The following is an 18,027-nucleotide window of genomic DNA, read 5'->3' on the forward strand; positions in this document are numbered from 1 at the left end:
CTCTGAAATGGAGGAATCACCAACGTCTAGAACAAATTGTACTAATCCAACGCTATGTTTTTGACTACGCTACCATTTAAACAAGGCAAACATAACATAATAATTAATTTTCGGTGCTAGAATACGCATATATCTAGCTGCAAGTGTGTATATAAACATCATATACACACTTGAAATGTGTATACAGGGTGTTTTCTTTCGTTTTTTAATACAATACAGATTTTTAATTAAAATGCTATGACAGTCAGGCCCCTGTCGTCTTCGCAAACAAACTCTATGCCGAGACGGAAAAACTTTGCCGCACCGAAAGTTACATTCAGATGATCTATTAACCAGAACTCGTTAATTACCTTTTTAATTATTAACTTTAGGGCCGTTGTTTATAAGGAAATGTTGTAGGGCGTGACAATTTATGGCATGCCCATTTTTTTTAAATCACAAAAAAAAAATGCACACAATTTGTGATAATAATCACCGAAATTCAAGACACTGATCGAAGCAATACTGAGACTGAACGCACCGGGCATGCAATAAATCTGCCAGCCCTGTTACATCAGACCGGAAGCTCATGTGACAATTAAAAAAAAAAAAAAGGCGCGTCACAGCAGAATACGGTCTACAAAAACGGCAAGTTGTCCCAAATACCCAAATGGACAGCTTATTCTTTGCGTTTGGTGTGTAGTGCTTAATCGTTTCTTGGTTAAACTCAAGAGAAGTGCAAAGAACTTGTTTGCTTGTCTGTGAGAAGTAGCACCGCAGTGGCTGCTGCCTAGTTTTAAGCTGTACAGTAAAAGAAAAAGGGAAAATTGTCATTTTCTTGGGTACAGCACATATTATGCGTATCAAGTCCTTCCGTATATGCTGCTGTATGAAATATTCCATACATTGTGTCCTATAAAATTTATGTATATAGAGCTGCATTTTTGGTGGGTTATTCTTGAGTTTTCTATAATGAATTGATAAGTAGCTGTATTCCTGAAAATTACAAGTATGTCACGTGCTTTACTTTTCCCTAGTACTTTCTCATGGTTTCCCAATAACATGTTTGCAGTTATGAGTGCAGAAATCTTATCCTTCTATTTTCTTGAGTTAAACTGTGCTCATCCTTTGTTTTGTAGCTGCCTGTAAAACGGGGCCATGAACAACGTCAAGCCTTACTGGCTTTTTGTCCACGGCTTTCAACATCAGTTGTATGATGAAATAAAATTTGATTTCATTTGATTTGAAAACTGTAAATGCAATGCTTTCTTTACTTATAAACGATTTATTCGCTGTGAGCAAAGGTTTCAGTATTTGTGACATCACAGAAAGCTGTTGCAGAAATGTTGTAGTACTGTTGCCACCTCCCTGCTTTCCCATTCAAAGTTTTAATTTGAAAGTCCCCCTTTAGACACAATAAATGTTTGGAAAAACACAAACATTTGTTTTGTGCATGTAGCCCAATAGGAAAGGGTGGTGAGGGCTATTATAACCAGCATTCTTTGTCTGCAAGACATCCTGGGCGAAGGCCTGTCATATGAAGGTGGCAACTAGATGGAGTCCGGAACGATTCCACATGCAGTTATACGACCTCTCTGTTACCTGCGTCCATGTTCATGGACATGACTTCTTAAGCAAATTACACAACTTGCGCCTTTGTCGCCCAGAGTGTCCAAGAGGGAGCAGCAGAAGTAAACATTAGCAGCTGGTATGCAAGCAAAAAAAAAAAAAAATGGTGGAGGGCAGATCGCGCAGCGCAAGGCTGCTTAGGTTTAACTGCTTAAAGTTTTGCAATTAATATTTTTTGCATACAAAGTAGTGTGAAGAAAAGTTATGCTATTGTCTCTGGGATTAATTTGAAAAATATTTGAAGCACTGAAAGTGAGACTTCGCATTTGCGGTGGTGTTTTTGCCATATTTCCGACTGAAGTTTGTGGACGCCCATTTTTACCCATTGAAAATGACAGTGCTTTTCTTGTGGAACCACGTGAAATAAGATTTTGCAAATTGCATCTCTTTTTCTTGCCTACATTTTTGTTTGGTAGAGAAGAGGTTAAGCTTTAAATACATCACCACAAGGAGTTGGCATAGGCCTAGAGGTATCTTGGAGCGTAACATAGCACAAAAAACAGAATTGTCATACAATATATCATCAGCCTGTCTACGCCCACTGCAGGGCAAAGGCCTCTCCCATGTTCCGCCAATCAACCCGGTCCTGTGCTTTCTGCTGCCACGTTATACCTACAAACTTCTTAATCTCATCTACCCACCTAATTTTCTGTGTCCCCCTCACGCGTTTACCATATCTTGGAATCCAGTCAGTTACCCTTAACAACCACCGGTTATCCTGCCGACGTGCTACGTGCCCGGCCCATATCCATTTCTTCTTCTTGATTTGCATTCTTTTAAATATGCCAATTATGCAAAACTAAATAAAAATAATAGAAAATGTTCTCTAAACAAGGGGCACTTCTGGCTTATTGAGTCGGTATTCATGGTGGCACTGACTTGGAGTATGGCTTGATATCTTAACTTTGGCTTGCACTTAACAAAGAAAACTGCACTTGAAACTTGGACACCCAATATTTTCATGTGATGCCTGACTGTCTATTTTTTCATTCATCCATAGCCATTTGAAGTAAGGTATTGCTGCCTGGGGATTACCACACATCACTGTTACAATTTATCTGCGCAACACATTCATCACGGAGCAATATGTATGTGTAATTACCTTCAGTCCTTTCTAATGCCATTACATTAATTAAGGAACACATTTTATCACTGAGCAAGCTATTTTAATACAAGTGCGTCTGTTTATTTTTCAAAATATTTAATCGACTACCTTTCGAAGTTATTAACAGAGACGCATTACTAAACACTACTAAAACTTGGAGTTATATGGCTGTTTAATATTACCATGAGAGCCTTTACTATTCGCGGAATCAAAACCTTGCCATTCCCAGCCATCTCATCTAGGAATTGTTTACTGTCTAACTAGGGTCACTGTCTCCACACTTGAAAAAGCCCGCATGTGTTTTGTCTTAATATATTAAATTGACTTTTTCCCCATCCTAATTGTCCTGTTTATTTGCTTTTTGGAATTCTGTAATATTTCCATGTTTTGCCTTTAGTGCTTCATATTATCTTTTGCTTTTATAGTTGCTTGGTTGTGTTCAGTATTATCTAGATTTTCTTGATGCTTTCAATGTTCTTTAACATTGTGCTTTTCATCATATATATATAGCATATATATAGTCCCTATTGTCCTCGGAATATGGGACCCTCGTCTGTAAGAAGTTTTTTTTTTTTTTTTTTTACATGAACGTATTGTTATGTTTAAGCTAATAAACCACTCCATTTAGTTGGGGTGCAATGCACTAACCTTAATGGCTCTCTCTTTAGGCTTCAGTAGGTCTAAAAAAAACACTGAGAGTACACTTGCTAGAATGGCACATTTACACACAGCTTTTCTCACACCACAACCAGAAACCACCATTGACGCAATCACTGTCCACCTTCCATAGCAGAGTTATTGGAGCAAATATTGCCCACTCTAAGGTATGCTAAAAAAAGCACCTGACATTACAGCATTTATTTAAATAAAGTTATGTGCATGCATTTGTGATATTTGTTATTGACAAGGAATTCACAGCAACATCAGGGTTATGATTAGAAGTGCTCAAGTGAATGACTGCATGTTAGCGCTGTGCAAGAAGAAAGCAGAAGTGAACCCACTATACGATGGTATACTGATATCAAAAGCAAAGACCTTTCAGCCTGTTCTACTAAAGCACTTGCACATATTCAAACTTGCATTTGATTTGATTTATTGATTTCCATTTACACACATGTACAACATAGAGGTAAATGGAGGTGGATGAGGGAAAAAAGCCGCAGAAACGCGGATTGATGGAGACCTCACCCCCTTAGTACATTATGGCTACATATGATAAAGCAAATATTACACTTTGTATAATACATTAATACAGTGGCTATAAAGTATGGCATTTATACAATGCGGCACAGGTCCAGCAAGAAGCATATAAGATGTCTGCAGCTACATTTTACATACACTCATTTTCCTCTGCACTTGGGGTACAATATCTTGCATACCCTAACAGAACATGAAAATTTAGTCTTTAGGTGCCATGTACAATGTTTTGCATACGGCATCGGAAAGAAACATGGAACTGCTGTTGCCTCAGCAATGCAAGTAACTATCAAAATTCATGGCGGGCAACATCAGCAAGACAAATAACGAAGCCTGTTTGGCAGTTTCATTAGTCACAGGTATAAAGTGAAATAGAGCTATGCAATTATCTTAGTGGGGGAAACTGGAGCAGTATCCAGTTTTATCTACAACAAAGCACCAGTACTTGCGTGCACTTACATAATGTCAGTATGAATCGCGTACTTTCACAAGACTGAAGTTTAGAAATCACAATGGTGTTATTTTTGTTTGTGACCTAGCCAATGGTAATTACAAAGCCTGTTTTTTGTTGTTGCTTTACGAACACTGTTTTGTTATATCGAAAGGCATGTGTTTTCATTTCTTCGATTACAGTGTGCATGATTTCTACCAAGGATACCTAATAGCCAGTCACCACTCTACATGTGAAAAAGCTAGGGATAATTTTCATTTTGGTTCATCTTTCTACTTGTCTATTAAGTTGCAACTAATGCCTCCTTTGTCATCAAATGTCAATTATAAATTTAGGCGGAGGAAGCACGTTAATCAGCACTATTTAAGTTGTTTACGAAGCACACCTAGTTTCATGCACTTATTGGCGATAATATTAATTTATGACAAACATTAATAGGCGCTGATTCACACAATAAAAAGCATTAGAGGTCACACTCCTCTCTGCAAAACACAAACCCATCTAAGCATATCAATTTGCAACTAGAAAATAGGTGCTTGCTGTTGCTCTGTAACGTTAAATTTCCATGCTTAAATCCCAAGAAAACAAACCGTGCTATATCGACCTCATGCTAGTGACTTTCCCATAATTACCCTGAATCAAAATTCACACACATATACTAACAAGGTGTTATTAGCCAGCCTACACCATGTCAGTGACAACATGAGATACAAGGATCAAATGCACTGCACTGAACAAATTTCGTGAAAATGTTTGTCACTGCCAATTTTGCAAACCATTATGTTACTTCATTCAATCAAACCAAAACCGGGAATGAAATTGGAAAGCTTTCAATGATAGCCAGACAGAATTGGTATTTGTAAAGTTGCAACAGTTTCTAAAACCCTGTCAATATGAACAAAATGCACTCACTAGCGCACGTCATGTTAGACACACTCTATATGCGTGAGCAGTAAGGCAAGTATTGCTGCCGCTAGAATAAGTGAGATGCTACACAAGAGCTCGGGTACGCAAGCCACTAGGGGGCCCCAGTGCTTAAACTCTCTATTGTATCAGTAGTTTGCACTTTTACAAAGATGTGGAAACAATGTTCAGAACCAAAACTTAGCGTAAGAATTCTAGCGCAGACCCGATGATGTCCGTAAAGCCATTTTTACAGCACTACGTCGGGAAACACCCCGCGAATATTCAAATGCACTACGGTGCAGCGCAATGAATGAGCAAAATGACCCCGTGTAGCGCTCCGAAAGTTTGTAGCCTCAGAGGACCCATGTTGCGCAAGTCAGTTACCGGGCGACCTTCGGGGCTGCCCCTTCCTTTGGGCGCTGGCCGGCCAACGACTCTCACAACCAACCCTGCCCCGCCGGCAACCGGCCCCGCCTCGGGTCAGCGCAGGAAATGGAAGACGAAAGTGGTCGCGCCAAAACCAGTTTGTCGCCGCCTGGCGGAAGCGGCCCGTGCTGCTGTTCGGGAAACGGGGGGAAACGAGAAGCTAGCCGGCTTATCAGAAATGGCACTTCCTCATAAATGAGGGCCGCAGATATTTTCGGGGGTTGTTTTCCCTTTCGCCACACGGTGTCTGCAAGTTGGAAAACAAAGCGAGCCAGGGAGGAACACGCTCCTTTGTGCTCCTCCTTTCGCGACGAGCGAGCCTCCGGCGGAAGTGTCGGCAAAGCAGTTCCGCCAGCTGTGCGGTCAAGAGGAGCCGCCGCAGCACAAGCGGCTCTTCGAGGCAGCTTTTCAACCTTGCGTTTGCATTTTGCTCCACAAGCAGCGACAGCTGTGCAATCGACATTGCACCAACATTTTAAGAACGCGCGCGCGCACTGCTACCTTCGCCGAAACGACGTGAGCAGGCGGCCGCAAATCGAGCAGAGGACGTGTGAGTGTTGTCAACGGTTCACGTGACCTCTGTGATCTTAGATAGCCCTGGTTTGTTACCACTGAAAGATTATCTTTTGAAATCCTGAACTGCGCTACATATATAGTGTGATATTAGGAACATGACCGTGCACATGTGCAGGCACTTTGTCACCAAGAGGTTGTGTATTACAAGGGTGGATCTTTGGCCTTGTTGGTGCGACATATGCATAACGTTAAGCGCAGTACTGAATTGACCAGGACGGGACAGGTGTCACTCCCTGCGTGTCACTCCCTGTCCCGTCCTCGTCAATTCAGTACTGCGCTTAACGTTATGCATTGTGTATTACACCATAGTAACAGTCCAGCACGTGGAAAATTCTACTCGAAAACAGGCTGAAGACAGACGCCAGTGCCTCTGAGGACCTGAAACTGCCGCTCGGTAATAAGAGTTAACCGCGAAGCTGACATATAGGTATTAATGTAAGGTGCCCCCAAGCGATAGGGGCCCCTGACGTCTGCGTTCTTCTGTACCCTCCCAGCGTTCTTCTGTTCGCCGGTCGGTCTTCGGATTAAGGCCCCCCTCCACCCAAGCTTTGAAAAAGACGTGACATCCGGGCCTGAATTGGATGCTCAAAAAAGCGGAAGGCGCGCATGGCCGAAGAATCTTGATTTTGGCGAACGACTTGTGCAGCAGCGGGAACTCCGCCTCAACGGTTTTCACGTAGATGCTCGTCACGAACGTCGCGCTCTCGAAGTACAGAGCGCGGAAAACACTCGGCTCGTCGTGACAATGAACGACGCACTGCGGAACAAGAGTCCTCCCGCGAGCGTCCGATTGATCAACGCGGTCCCGCGCACAGATACGCGGGCGCACGCCGCGTGACCTGCTTCCGTTTCCTCCTGACACGGTCTCTTGAGTCGGAGCAGGAACTCCCAGGCGCCGAAGGTGAACGCGCCCACCGAAAGAGAAAACAAGGCTGAGGGCGCGGGAGGGGGGGCAAGGTTGCGCACACACATTCGCGCCGCAATCGTCAGATCCCACCCAACCAGAGCGCGCGTTTACAGCTCACGATGTCCTCAGTCGGCCAATCGAGACCAAAAGCCATCGATTGGTGCACATGGTGCGGTGAATGTGACCACGGACGTGCAGGCGACATTGACTGTACTGTCGCGGGGGGCAATGGGCCTACTTCCACCTCCCTTCCGTCATCCTGAAAAGGTTTTCTGCATTTTCCACTTTACGGAATGGTCCTCTAATAAAATCTTACCCCCATAGGAGCTGATAACATTTTGCGCCCAAAAGCGGTACATTTCGCCCATTAAAATGCCGTATATAGCGTGATTTCCATACGCAGGAAGCGTTGTTTAGGAAAAATCATGCGCACATTGCTTGGTAGAGATACAGAACCTATATTCTCGGCCAACCACTCTGTACAGCATTTCCGCTTTTATGTGACGCAATGCCCAGTGTGACGCTAGCTCACTGGATCGACGGGCATCCTATGGCTGGGCAAATATCCCGGTAAAATGACTCAGCGCGAATAAGGTCAGTCGGTATCACTATACTGGGGCTCCGACATCTCGGTTGGTTTATTGGTTTATGGGGTTTAACGTCCCAAAGCGATTCAAGCTACGAGAGACACCGTAGTGGAAGGCTCCGCATAATTTCGACCACCTGTTTTTTTTTTGTATTTTTAACGTGCACTGACATCGCACAGTACACGGGCCCCTAGCGATTCACCTCCATCGAGATGAAGGTGAAATGGAGGGATCGAACCTGCGTCATTCGAGTCAGCAGTCGAGCACCGGGCTCAGACACTTCGTAAACGATGGAATAAATCATGTATACACAGATCCCTGCCATTTACGTCCGGTGTAAGAAAGAAAAAGGCGCGAGCCTTAGTCATTTTCAGTGCTAAGTGTTTGCGAGTCGCTATAATAACTTGAGCTGGCATACGTAACGATGATGGAAAACCTGACAGGACAAAGCGTTGACGAGAATAACAGTCTTGCAGTGACTCGTGAAAAACGAGCTGCGTTTCATCTGCTCCCGAGGAGCTGCAAAAGTGCCAGTCGTGGTACTACCCTTGCTTTTTTATATCTCCTGTTTAAAAAGCTGTAATATAGTAATCCATCAAAACGAAATCCTCACAGTTGGTACATTAAAAGAAAATATATACTCAAGTACGTCATTCGCTGCTGGCGTGGGACAATTGTAGCCCTCAGTCTGGCTTCTTTTTTTTAATTTCAGGGTTAAAAATCGCGCGTTATTTTTCAAGAGGGAAATCGGGGCTTTTGTTGTCTGGCAGCCGCAAGCACGATATTTATTTTCGCGGCAACAATCACAAACTATTAGCGCAGACACCCGAAAATTTTGCTGACAAAAGCGGGATAACTCACAGCAACATATGACCAAGAGAGCTACACACATGAGATCTTCTAGTGCACGAGTTGTGATGAGATTGTGTAGGTCCTTGGCCCTGACGCCAACAGCGCAGTTGCAGTCACAGGCAAGTGGACCAGACGCGCGACTTTAGAGTTGCCTCAACAAGACGGATCAGTACATACGCACCTCCGTACTCTTCCGTCATTCATCGCTCTTTTGCTTCCTTGTGCTCCTTTCCCAGAGCAGGCCAGAGCAAGCTATATCGCTCAGCCCGGCCATCTCTGCCCTGCTACACATGTATCTCACACAAGAACAAATAGAATAAAAACGTTCTTGCGCATTCCTTCCTCACTTTGTCGTCTGCATTTTTAACAAAAGAAAAAATACAAATAGTCGCGTGCAGGCGCATGCTTCTTAATCTTTTCCTTATCTCACAAGCCCTTGTTGACGCGCATTATCCTAGGCATTCCGAGTATTTATGCGTTTATCGTAGACGTGTCAGAGCTTTCGGTTTTTTTTGTTCTTTTTCTAGGTACTGTTCTATACTGTTTTGTGCTATACGCCGTATTTCACCTGAACCTTTACGAAAGAGCCTTTTCACAAAACTTGTCACAGGAGTGCGGAAATCGGAAGTGAACACTCAAGGACCCCAGATAATATTTGCGTCAAGAGCTTCCGACATCGGGGCTCTTGAAATTATCACTCCTTGCCGAGGGAGCTTTCCTGTCGCACTTCTGGCAAGAAAGACGCCTCCCGAATGCCTTCGAGTGCAGTGGCGTACAAACTTGTCCAGGGTGTCGGAACGGAACGAAAGCCGAAAACGAAAAAAAAAAAAAAAGAAATATTTTCGACCGGAACGAAAACCTAACCGAAACTTTATTATTTCGTTCCGGAGTGGAACCGAAATTTTTTCAACCGTTTTTCGGTTCACGAGAAAACTTCGCGATCCGGGGCAACTTAGCTCATGCAATGTGAGCATTTCTCAGGGTACAGTATCAGCGCGTACCTCAGGCAGGAATTCCAAAGCAAAGACATGTTGAAATTGTGCGAAAAACGAAAACAGTGGCAACCAGAGATGTTTATTTTAACGCAAGTGGACTTTTGCGCGCCTGTCACGCAGGCCAGCGTAGAGAGGGCATTGTTGGCGCCGAAGTTTGTTACAGCGAAAGCTGTTATGAGATCGCAACAGCTGATTTTGGCGCCATAGTTGTCCGCCACCGCCGGTGTCTGTGACCGCTATTGGCCACGAGATCGAGCAGAGTCGGCACCTAGCGGCGAGCGGAAGAAATCTCGTGGTGTGGATGGCTCCTTGCATCGTCTGCTAGCCACACCGTGTTCGCATGTGTGCGTACGTCATGCATGTCCTCAGAGGACGGCATATTCCATTGTGGGAGCACAGTATCAAATGCTTGTACGATATGCCTACACGATATACACAAGCATTTCGCCTTCCGAGACTTGTATGGACTAATAAGTGAGTGCATGCACGTACGTGTTGGTATGACGCTACGTCTAACCATTGTACCGTCTATTCGCCAAAATGATTTCAATGTGGGTGCCACTTTGTCGTTCAAGCAGAGCACATAGTGCATTTGGCGTCGTCCTAAACGAAAGAAGTACTAAATGTCGAGGTGTGAATGCAGAATTTTAGCGACACTCTCATAAAGCGTTGGCGATTTCAAAATCCTTGTGATACCGCAAAGCATGAAGTAGCGTCTGCAGAGGCCGGTTACGTATTTATGCAAACAAAAAAGCAGTGCACAAAGTTCTACTTCATCTAATTACGCAGACATACAGAAGAAGTAAATATTTAATTGTCTCAGTCACGCAACACTATATCTATATAGTGGTATAGGCAGAACACAAGTTAAACACGTACAAATAAAGCCAGAAAAAACATCCAGCACAGTGCAAAACACGACTGTGACCGAAGGCCAATAACCCCTCTGACTGGCAGATTGCGCTTCTCCCACACGTAATAGAAACGTTAGGCCGGCTTCGTACATTGAGGGGGCAATGGAGGACGTATATATCACCATTAGGCTGCAATCAACGCGCTTTATTCGCCGACAATCGACACAAACCGCCTACGGCGAAGCGCCGCTGCGTACATTCATATAAGCGCCGCCGACCGCCTATCCACACTAACGCGGCGACGGTGCTGCCACCTATAGCCCGATCTCGCGGCGAATCGCGTGATATAAGAAAAAATTAAATGAGAAACAAATTTACAGGATCGGATGGGATTTCAAACCGCGCCTTCTGCGTGGCAGTCGGGTCTTTCACCACAGTGCCACGCTGGTGCTTATAACTCCTTCGCAAAAATACTCTATTCGCCGAGATCGGGCTATAGGTAGCAGCACCGTCGGCGCATTTGCGGTTTGAGGCGATTGTCACCGAATAAAGCGCGTTGACTGCAGCCTAATGGTGATGTATACGCTCTCCATTGCCACATTAATGCACGAAACCCGCCTAACCTTCGTATTACGTGTGAGAGAGGCGCAAAGTGCCGATCAATGGGGTGCTGGCCTTCGGTCACATTTGTGTTTTGCACTGTGCTCGATGTTTTATCTTGCTTTATTTGCACGTGTTTAAATTGTGTTTTGCCTATACCACAATATAAATTGTGTTGCGCGGCTGAGTCAATTAAGTATTTACTTCTTGCTCTAGCGGCTACAGAAAAAAAAAAGAGAGAGAGCCTGTATTTCTGCGTAATTAGATGAAGCAGAACTTTGTGCACTCTTGCTTTTCTGTTCGCATGAATGCGCGTACTGCTATAGAAATGCATGGCTTCAGGTCTTTTTTGCTGCTAACCGGCCTCTGCAGACGCTAGCTCATCCTTTGCGGTATCACAAGGATTTCCAAATCGCCAACACTTCGCGAGATGGTGTCGTTAAAGGGGTGGTGCCGTCAAATTTCGAGGCTATAACAAGCCTGTTGTGGGTTTCCTCTGTATGCAAGGACATTCCACACGAAGGGTCGGACACTGCAAACGTTTAGAACATATTTTAATTCACTTCCAAAGTGTACCTAAATGCCCATTCTCCCGATCGAAACCCATCGCTAGCGCGCCAACACTGACGTACATCTGTAGGATGGTCAACGAAAGTTGTAGTGACGTCACACCAAGTCTGCTGCAGTAACGTGAGTGACCTCCGGACCTCCGCCACTTCCGCAACGTACGTACCGGCTGTAGTGAACTAGAATATATTCTAATTCACTATAGCACCGGCAAAGCATCGGTTGCTACATCACTCGCCGAGTTTCGATCGCTTCCTGGCTAAGTGCGTCACAGCCTTGTGTGGTCACGTGACCACGCCTCCTACACTTCTACGTCACTGCCCAACCTCGGTGCCCAGAAACCGAAACCGAAAGTTGTCCACATCCAAATGCGATATTACATTATTTAGCGAAAATAGATTAATTTTGGTGCGTGCATCATGCTTCCTGGAGCTATAGGAAACGCTTACAGCAAAGGATGCGCAAGCCACAAATTTAGTGGCACCACCCCTTTAAAATTCTGCATTCCCACCTCGACTTTTAGTACTTTTTCTCGTTTAGGACGACGGCAAATGCACTGTGATGTGTTTGAACGACAAAGTGGTACCCACATTGAAATATTTTGGCGAATGGACGGTACTATGGTTAGACCTACGCCATACCGACACGTGCATGCACTCAGAATGCATACAAGTCTCGTAAGGCGAAATGCTTATGTATATCGTGTAGGCATACGTACAAGCATTTGATACTGCGCTAGCACAACGGAATAAGCTGTAATCTGAGTACGTGCATGACGTACGCACACATGCGAGCACGGTGTGGCTAGCAGACGACGCAAGTAGCCATCCACACCACGGGGTTTCGTCCACTCGCCGCTAGGTGCCGACTCTGCTCGATCTCGCGGCCAATACAGGCGTCATGTCGGGCAAGGAATCGTGTTAATATATGTAATATAGCCTGGCAGAATAAAATAACAACCAGTCATCACACAATGCTAACAGCGCAAAGAGTGTGTTGTTTAATGCTTCCCGCCAGTGTCGCGGAGTTGCCCCACCAGAATTGGAATGACTCGGGAATCATTCCACATTTTCGCGACCCCGGAATGGAATGGGGACAAAGCTTGGAGGAATGGAATGAGAATGGAATTAAGCAGCTTTTGCACGGAATGAAATGGGAATAAAATTACGCTTTTTTTCCGAAAATAGAGCACGTTTTCGTCTACGTGCTGTTTTTCAAACTTCAAACATTAGTAAGTCAGAGCCTCGAAATTAACAATAAAGCAGTATTTTTAAAATGGCTTGGCTGATTACAAGCACGGTACATTTATAAGAAATGCGCCTACTAGAAACCGAGGCGTAAGTTAGTGTACAAACAAATGCCTTATCCCAGCAGATACTGAAGGGAGAAACAAGTTACCCCTGCGCGTTGGTTCCCATTGATACCCCCACACCAAAGTGGCGAATACTCTGTGCACAGCCTGATCTTTATCTCACGAGCAGTTTAGTACCTGACACACGTAAATACCCTTTGCGACAAGGAAGACATTGCATACCTGCGCCCAGGCGAACACAGAAAGTTCTCCTCACCCCATCCATGCTTGCGAGGCGCGCTTGACAAGCGTGAGTGCTGACGAGCTGTGCGGCCCAGTGTTCCGTATTCGATACAAAGGCACAAGGTGCCCGAGCGGTGCACTGTTCCAACTAATACCAGCAGATCTAGAGGGTCTTATTCCCCATTAACCAAATCTTAGTTTTCTCCATATTCACGACCGCTCCAGACGCGTGGCAAAACTGCTTAGTCTTCTTGAATACTACTTTTGTCAGCATAAAAATGCGCCATGTCGTCATTTTAGCATTAACGCATTTAAGCATAAACAATATTAAAACACCACCATTCGTTCAAACATCTGACCATGCAAATACTATAGGTAGCGGGAGAACTGCCCCTATGGAAATTAGTAGGGTGGCTGTACTGCACGAGAGAGAGAAGGAGCAGAGGAAGGCAGGGAGGTTAACCAGAAGTTTGTATCCGGTATGCTAACCTGCACTGGGGCTGGGGATCGCAGGAAGGCTAGTAGTGCTTGTAAAGCCTTCTTCTGCGACGTTATGTCTAGACGATGGCGTAGTAGTCTTTCTTCTGATAGAGGCTGGTCGTGTAACTTGAAAGCATGGTAAAGAGATTGTCTCTGTGTGCTATACTCCGGACAGTCACACAGAAAATGTCGAATTGTTTCTTCGTCGCCGCAGTGTTCACAGGCGATGGTGTCGGCCATCCCTATGCGGAATGCATACGCATGGGTAAACGCGACGCCCAGCCATTCTCTACACAGAACTTCGCCGAAGTGACGCTACCGTTCTGTACTGCACGAGATATGTCACCAAGCTACTGTCCCTCGACCTTGATAACGTGTTTTGCGCACTTTTACAGTTCTTAATGCATCTGATGACATCAGCTTTATGGGGCGTTCATTTTTAACTCCATAAAACTATCAAGATGCCTCTTCTACGTTGAGGAATTGCAGGAATGGAATTGAACTGCCCGGCTGTTCCCAGAGTGCGAATGGGTAAATTTTTTCATTCCGAGGCATTGAAAGGAATGAAATTGCGGCAAGTTCTAATTCCCCGCAATGGAATTGAAATGGAATGAAGGCGCCCATTCCGCAACACTGCTTCCCACCAACTGCAAAGTACTCAGCCATAATTCTTTATCATCATCAGTCACAGCACAAACTGTACATAATGCCTTACAGATGTGTAGCGTGTACCACGAGACTCCGAAGAATGACGAAAAATGGCATAGTGGGAACTTCTTTATTTCAGAAAAATTGGGATGATTGATGGCGTAGTAGGTACCTTGCACGTGTACTTGTATTATTGCCCCAAGAGACTCTCCAACGGGCTCTACAAAGTCCGCTCTTCCAGCTTTCGTTGTGACTGTGCTGCGTGTTCCGCGCAGGCCTGGCGATCTTTTTATCAGAACAGCGGTCTCGCACCTCAGAGAGTACACGCAATGACGTACTGCTTCTGAGATCGTGCTCACTCCCTTGACACAAAGCATTGAGCCCACTAAAAAATTCGTATTTGTCTTTTGAGAAAATAAATACTATGACTTTGAAATTAATACTAGCTTGTGCAAGTTGGGAGGAATTCGTGGTACAGTTACTTCCGCTCCTCTGAAGAACGTGTTTTACCATTGTCCCACTTTCCTAATAGGAGGGCTAGTAACTACATCACAAATCCAATGTTCTTTATGATTACCTTAACTTCATTTTTTTACATACAAAAAAAAAAACCGTTACGAACCGTTACGGAACATTTTTTTTTTTCGTTCCGGAACAGAAATGGAACGGAACTTTTTTGCGGCGGAACGAAACAAAAACCGAAACGAAAAACATTTCGTTCCGACACCCTGGTTCTCTCCAGCACCTTCTAGTGGGTCGCCCTCTTCGGCTCCCCTTTAGGAGAGAACGCAGCTCGTGCTGAGAGTCGGTCCCCGCCTTGACTGCCGCTGTAGTGCCCGCCAATAAACGTCCTTTCGATATATATATATATATATATATATATATATATATATATATATATACACATGGAGAGATAGAGAGAGCACTTCATTCGCACTCAGTTTGATGTGATTTTTATATACGATGAGAATTTGCTTAGTTATATTTAATAACATTACAGAAAAAGTGTAGTCCGTTTTACGTAGCATACCCTGGGACAACCATACATATGCTGTGCGTAATGCGTGTAATAGTATTACGAGCAACACTTTTTATACATTAACCACGCAACAACTTTATGCATGAATACAATTATGTCCATGGCGGCCTTCCCAGTATTAGATTTGTATCATTCAATGACACTTCGTTAATGTCTAAAAGCTGCTCACTAATAATTGCGTTTATAATGTAGGCAGCAATTAGTGCATCTTTTCTTTGCATTAATTAATAGTGCACTTTCTTGCACATATCCAGGTTTGCGTTTATTATATTTTGCCTTGCTTGTTTTTTTTAGTCGAAATAGTGTTTCTAGTACGTTGTTACTACTGCTACTGCTACTACATTACCACTGTTGTTAACTTGTCAACCACAAGATTCCCTTAAAATCAAGAATTTGTATTAGAGGCGTATTACATTCTTTATTCTCAACGTATTTGCATTTACGACGTTGCTTGGAAGGCCTTCCGGCCCCTCCAAGGAAATGCGCACATGCGAACAGTGTAAGCGCGAATTTTCTTTGAAAAAATGTGGGCGATTATAACGTTAACCTACCCCGCATTGTTTCCTTCCGCATTGGTCGTTAGGTGTTTCTGATTGGTCGAAATTTTCAGGCTCGATGCACACAACACCTGCTCGTAACGCGATGCAACAAATGACGCGAGAATGATCAGTCACGTAGTGACCACTTATGCACGACTGCGTAAAAATTAAGAGAACACGCTATATTTAATGCAGCATATTTCTGACCATTGCTTCTTGGCCATTCGTCGAAAATTTTTCGGTCTGCCATAAAATGGCCTGCTTCTTACGGGACATCACAAATCTGAAATCTCGCGGCGTTATAATGACGTATGCACACGAAGCATCGCATTACTATGCTGAACTATAGCTAACATTTTTTTCGGAATAGCCGGAAAGTGTCTCATTCCGGACGCAATTCAGGAAGGCTGCCCGCCGCTCACACAGGCAGAGGCTAATTATAGCAGCGGGCGAGATGAATTCATATGAGTAATAATAAATATTTTCCGTTGTAGTATACCGATGTTGAGCTATTTCTACGCGTATACGATTCTGCGAACGCATCTTTGCCGAGAGATGGGGAAAGAGAAATAAACAGCGCTGGCCGTGCGTGCTTATTTGCCATCCGAGTTGTATTTTGCGCTGTACATGTCAATTCAATTTTGCGCTGTACATGACATTGTTGCACTTGCTCCTGCAGAGAGCGGCAGTGGGTGTCCAGTCTGCAGTTGGGGTCATCTGTAGCTGGGGTCATCGTCGTCAGCAGCTGGCGAAACGGGCGGTACAAGCCACAGGAGTAGTCTGGTAACACTGGTCTCCCCCTCCGTTCGCCCCGTCCGTGTGAGTGGGGGGCACTTGTGGAGACTTCTCCTCGCGAGCTGACGTCACTAGGCTCCGCCTTTATCCCCCGAGCATTTCTCCCCCGTCTGAATACCCCTTTAAGGTACATGGAGAATTACAAAGTTTCACAAACACTGCTACACTTTCACAAAACAGGTGTTTGCAAAGCAGCACTTGCTGACGGAGGAAACGGCCGCCGCCGTAACTTCGCGGGAAAACTCGAGGTACGCCGGCGCTCGTGATGCACGTTTTTCCGTCAACGTGAGCGCAGTTCATCTAAACAAGACGCGCTGCTCGACTAAGAAGGCGCGCACTAATACGCATTTCTGCAATTGCTCAGTGAAGGCTCTCAAGACAAAGGTAAACAGCTGATTATACATCCTTGCGCGAGCAAGCGGTCAGGCTAGAATGATATGCGCATATGCTCCTTTTTCGCTTACAACGAAGCGAAAATCCGACATATGCACTGAATTAAGCGTTTGCCAGCGTTCCGTGAACGAAAGCTTGCTGCACACTCAGATCTCGCGTTTACAAGGACCCGCTCAACGTTCTCCCTGCAAATCGCATGTGTGCAAACCACGGGTATGAAGCGATCGCAGCACTGACTTGCTTTACATTGCGAACGGTGGCTGTGACGCTGAAATAGCGTTAACCTAACTACGGTACATTCAACGACCCGGCTGATCATGGTTGAGTGGTAAATTAGTAATCCGCAAACGATTAATAACTGTTGGGGTTTGAGGTCCCAAAACCACAATATGATTACAAGGGTCGCCATAGAGGAGGGCTCGGGAAATTCCGACTACCTAGGGTTCACCCAAATCTAAGTACACGGGCCTCTCGCACTTCAAGTTCCATAGAAATGCGGCATCTGCAAACGATAACGTATGTCAACGAGGGCTTGCGTGACACACAAAACACAGGACGAAGTGAACGCGCACCTCGAGCCATGCTTGAGAGGATGCTAGTCTATTTTTTAAGCCACGCGGACGCTGCAAAGACGAAGTGAACGAGTAGCTCGCGCGCCTCGAGCTACGGTATATTTCAGCTTGTACCGTCTCGTGATCATGACAGATTTTCGCCTCATAAAGATAGCCGCGATGGCAAAGCGCGGCGCACTAGTAGCGTTCCTAAAGAAAACATCCGCGTTAGCTCAGGTTAAAGAGAGAGAGAGAAACAATCACATCATATTTAAACAGCAAAATAAGACGAAATATACCAGTGGGCATTAATCCGACTTATTTTCTATACTCTTCGACGTTCGGGCAAAAGCGAAAGCGTCGCTTGTGGAAGCTACACTGATTCAATAGTTGTTCCAAGGAACAAAAACAAACAAG

This window comes from Rhipicephalus sanguineus, chromosome 1, assembly GCF_013339695.2.
Source record: "Rhipicephalus sanguineus isolate Rsan-2018 chromosome 1, BIME_Rsan_1.4, whole genome shotgun sequence".
NCBI lineage: Eukaryota > Metazoa > Arthropoda > Arachnida > Ixodida > Ixodidae > Rhipicephalus > Rhipicephalus sanguineus.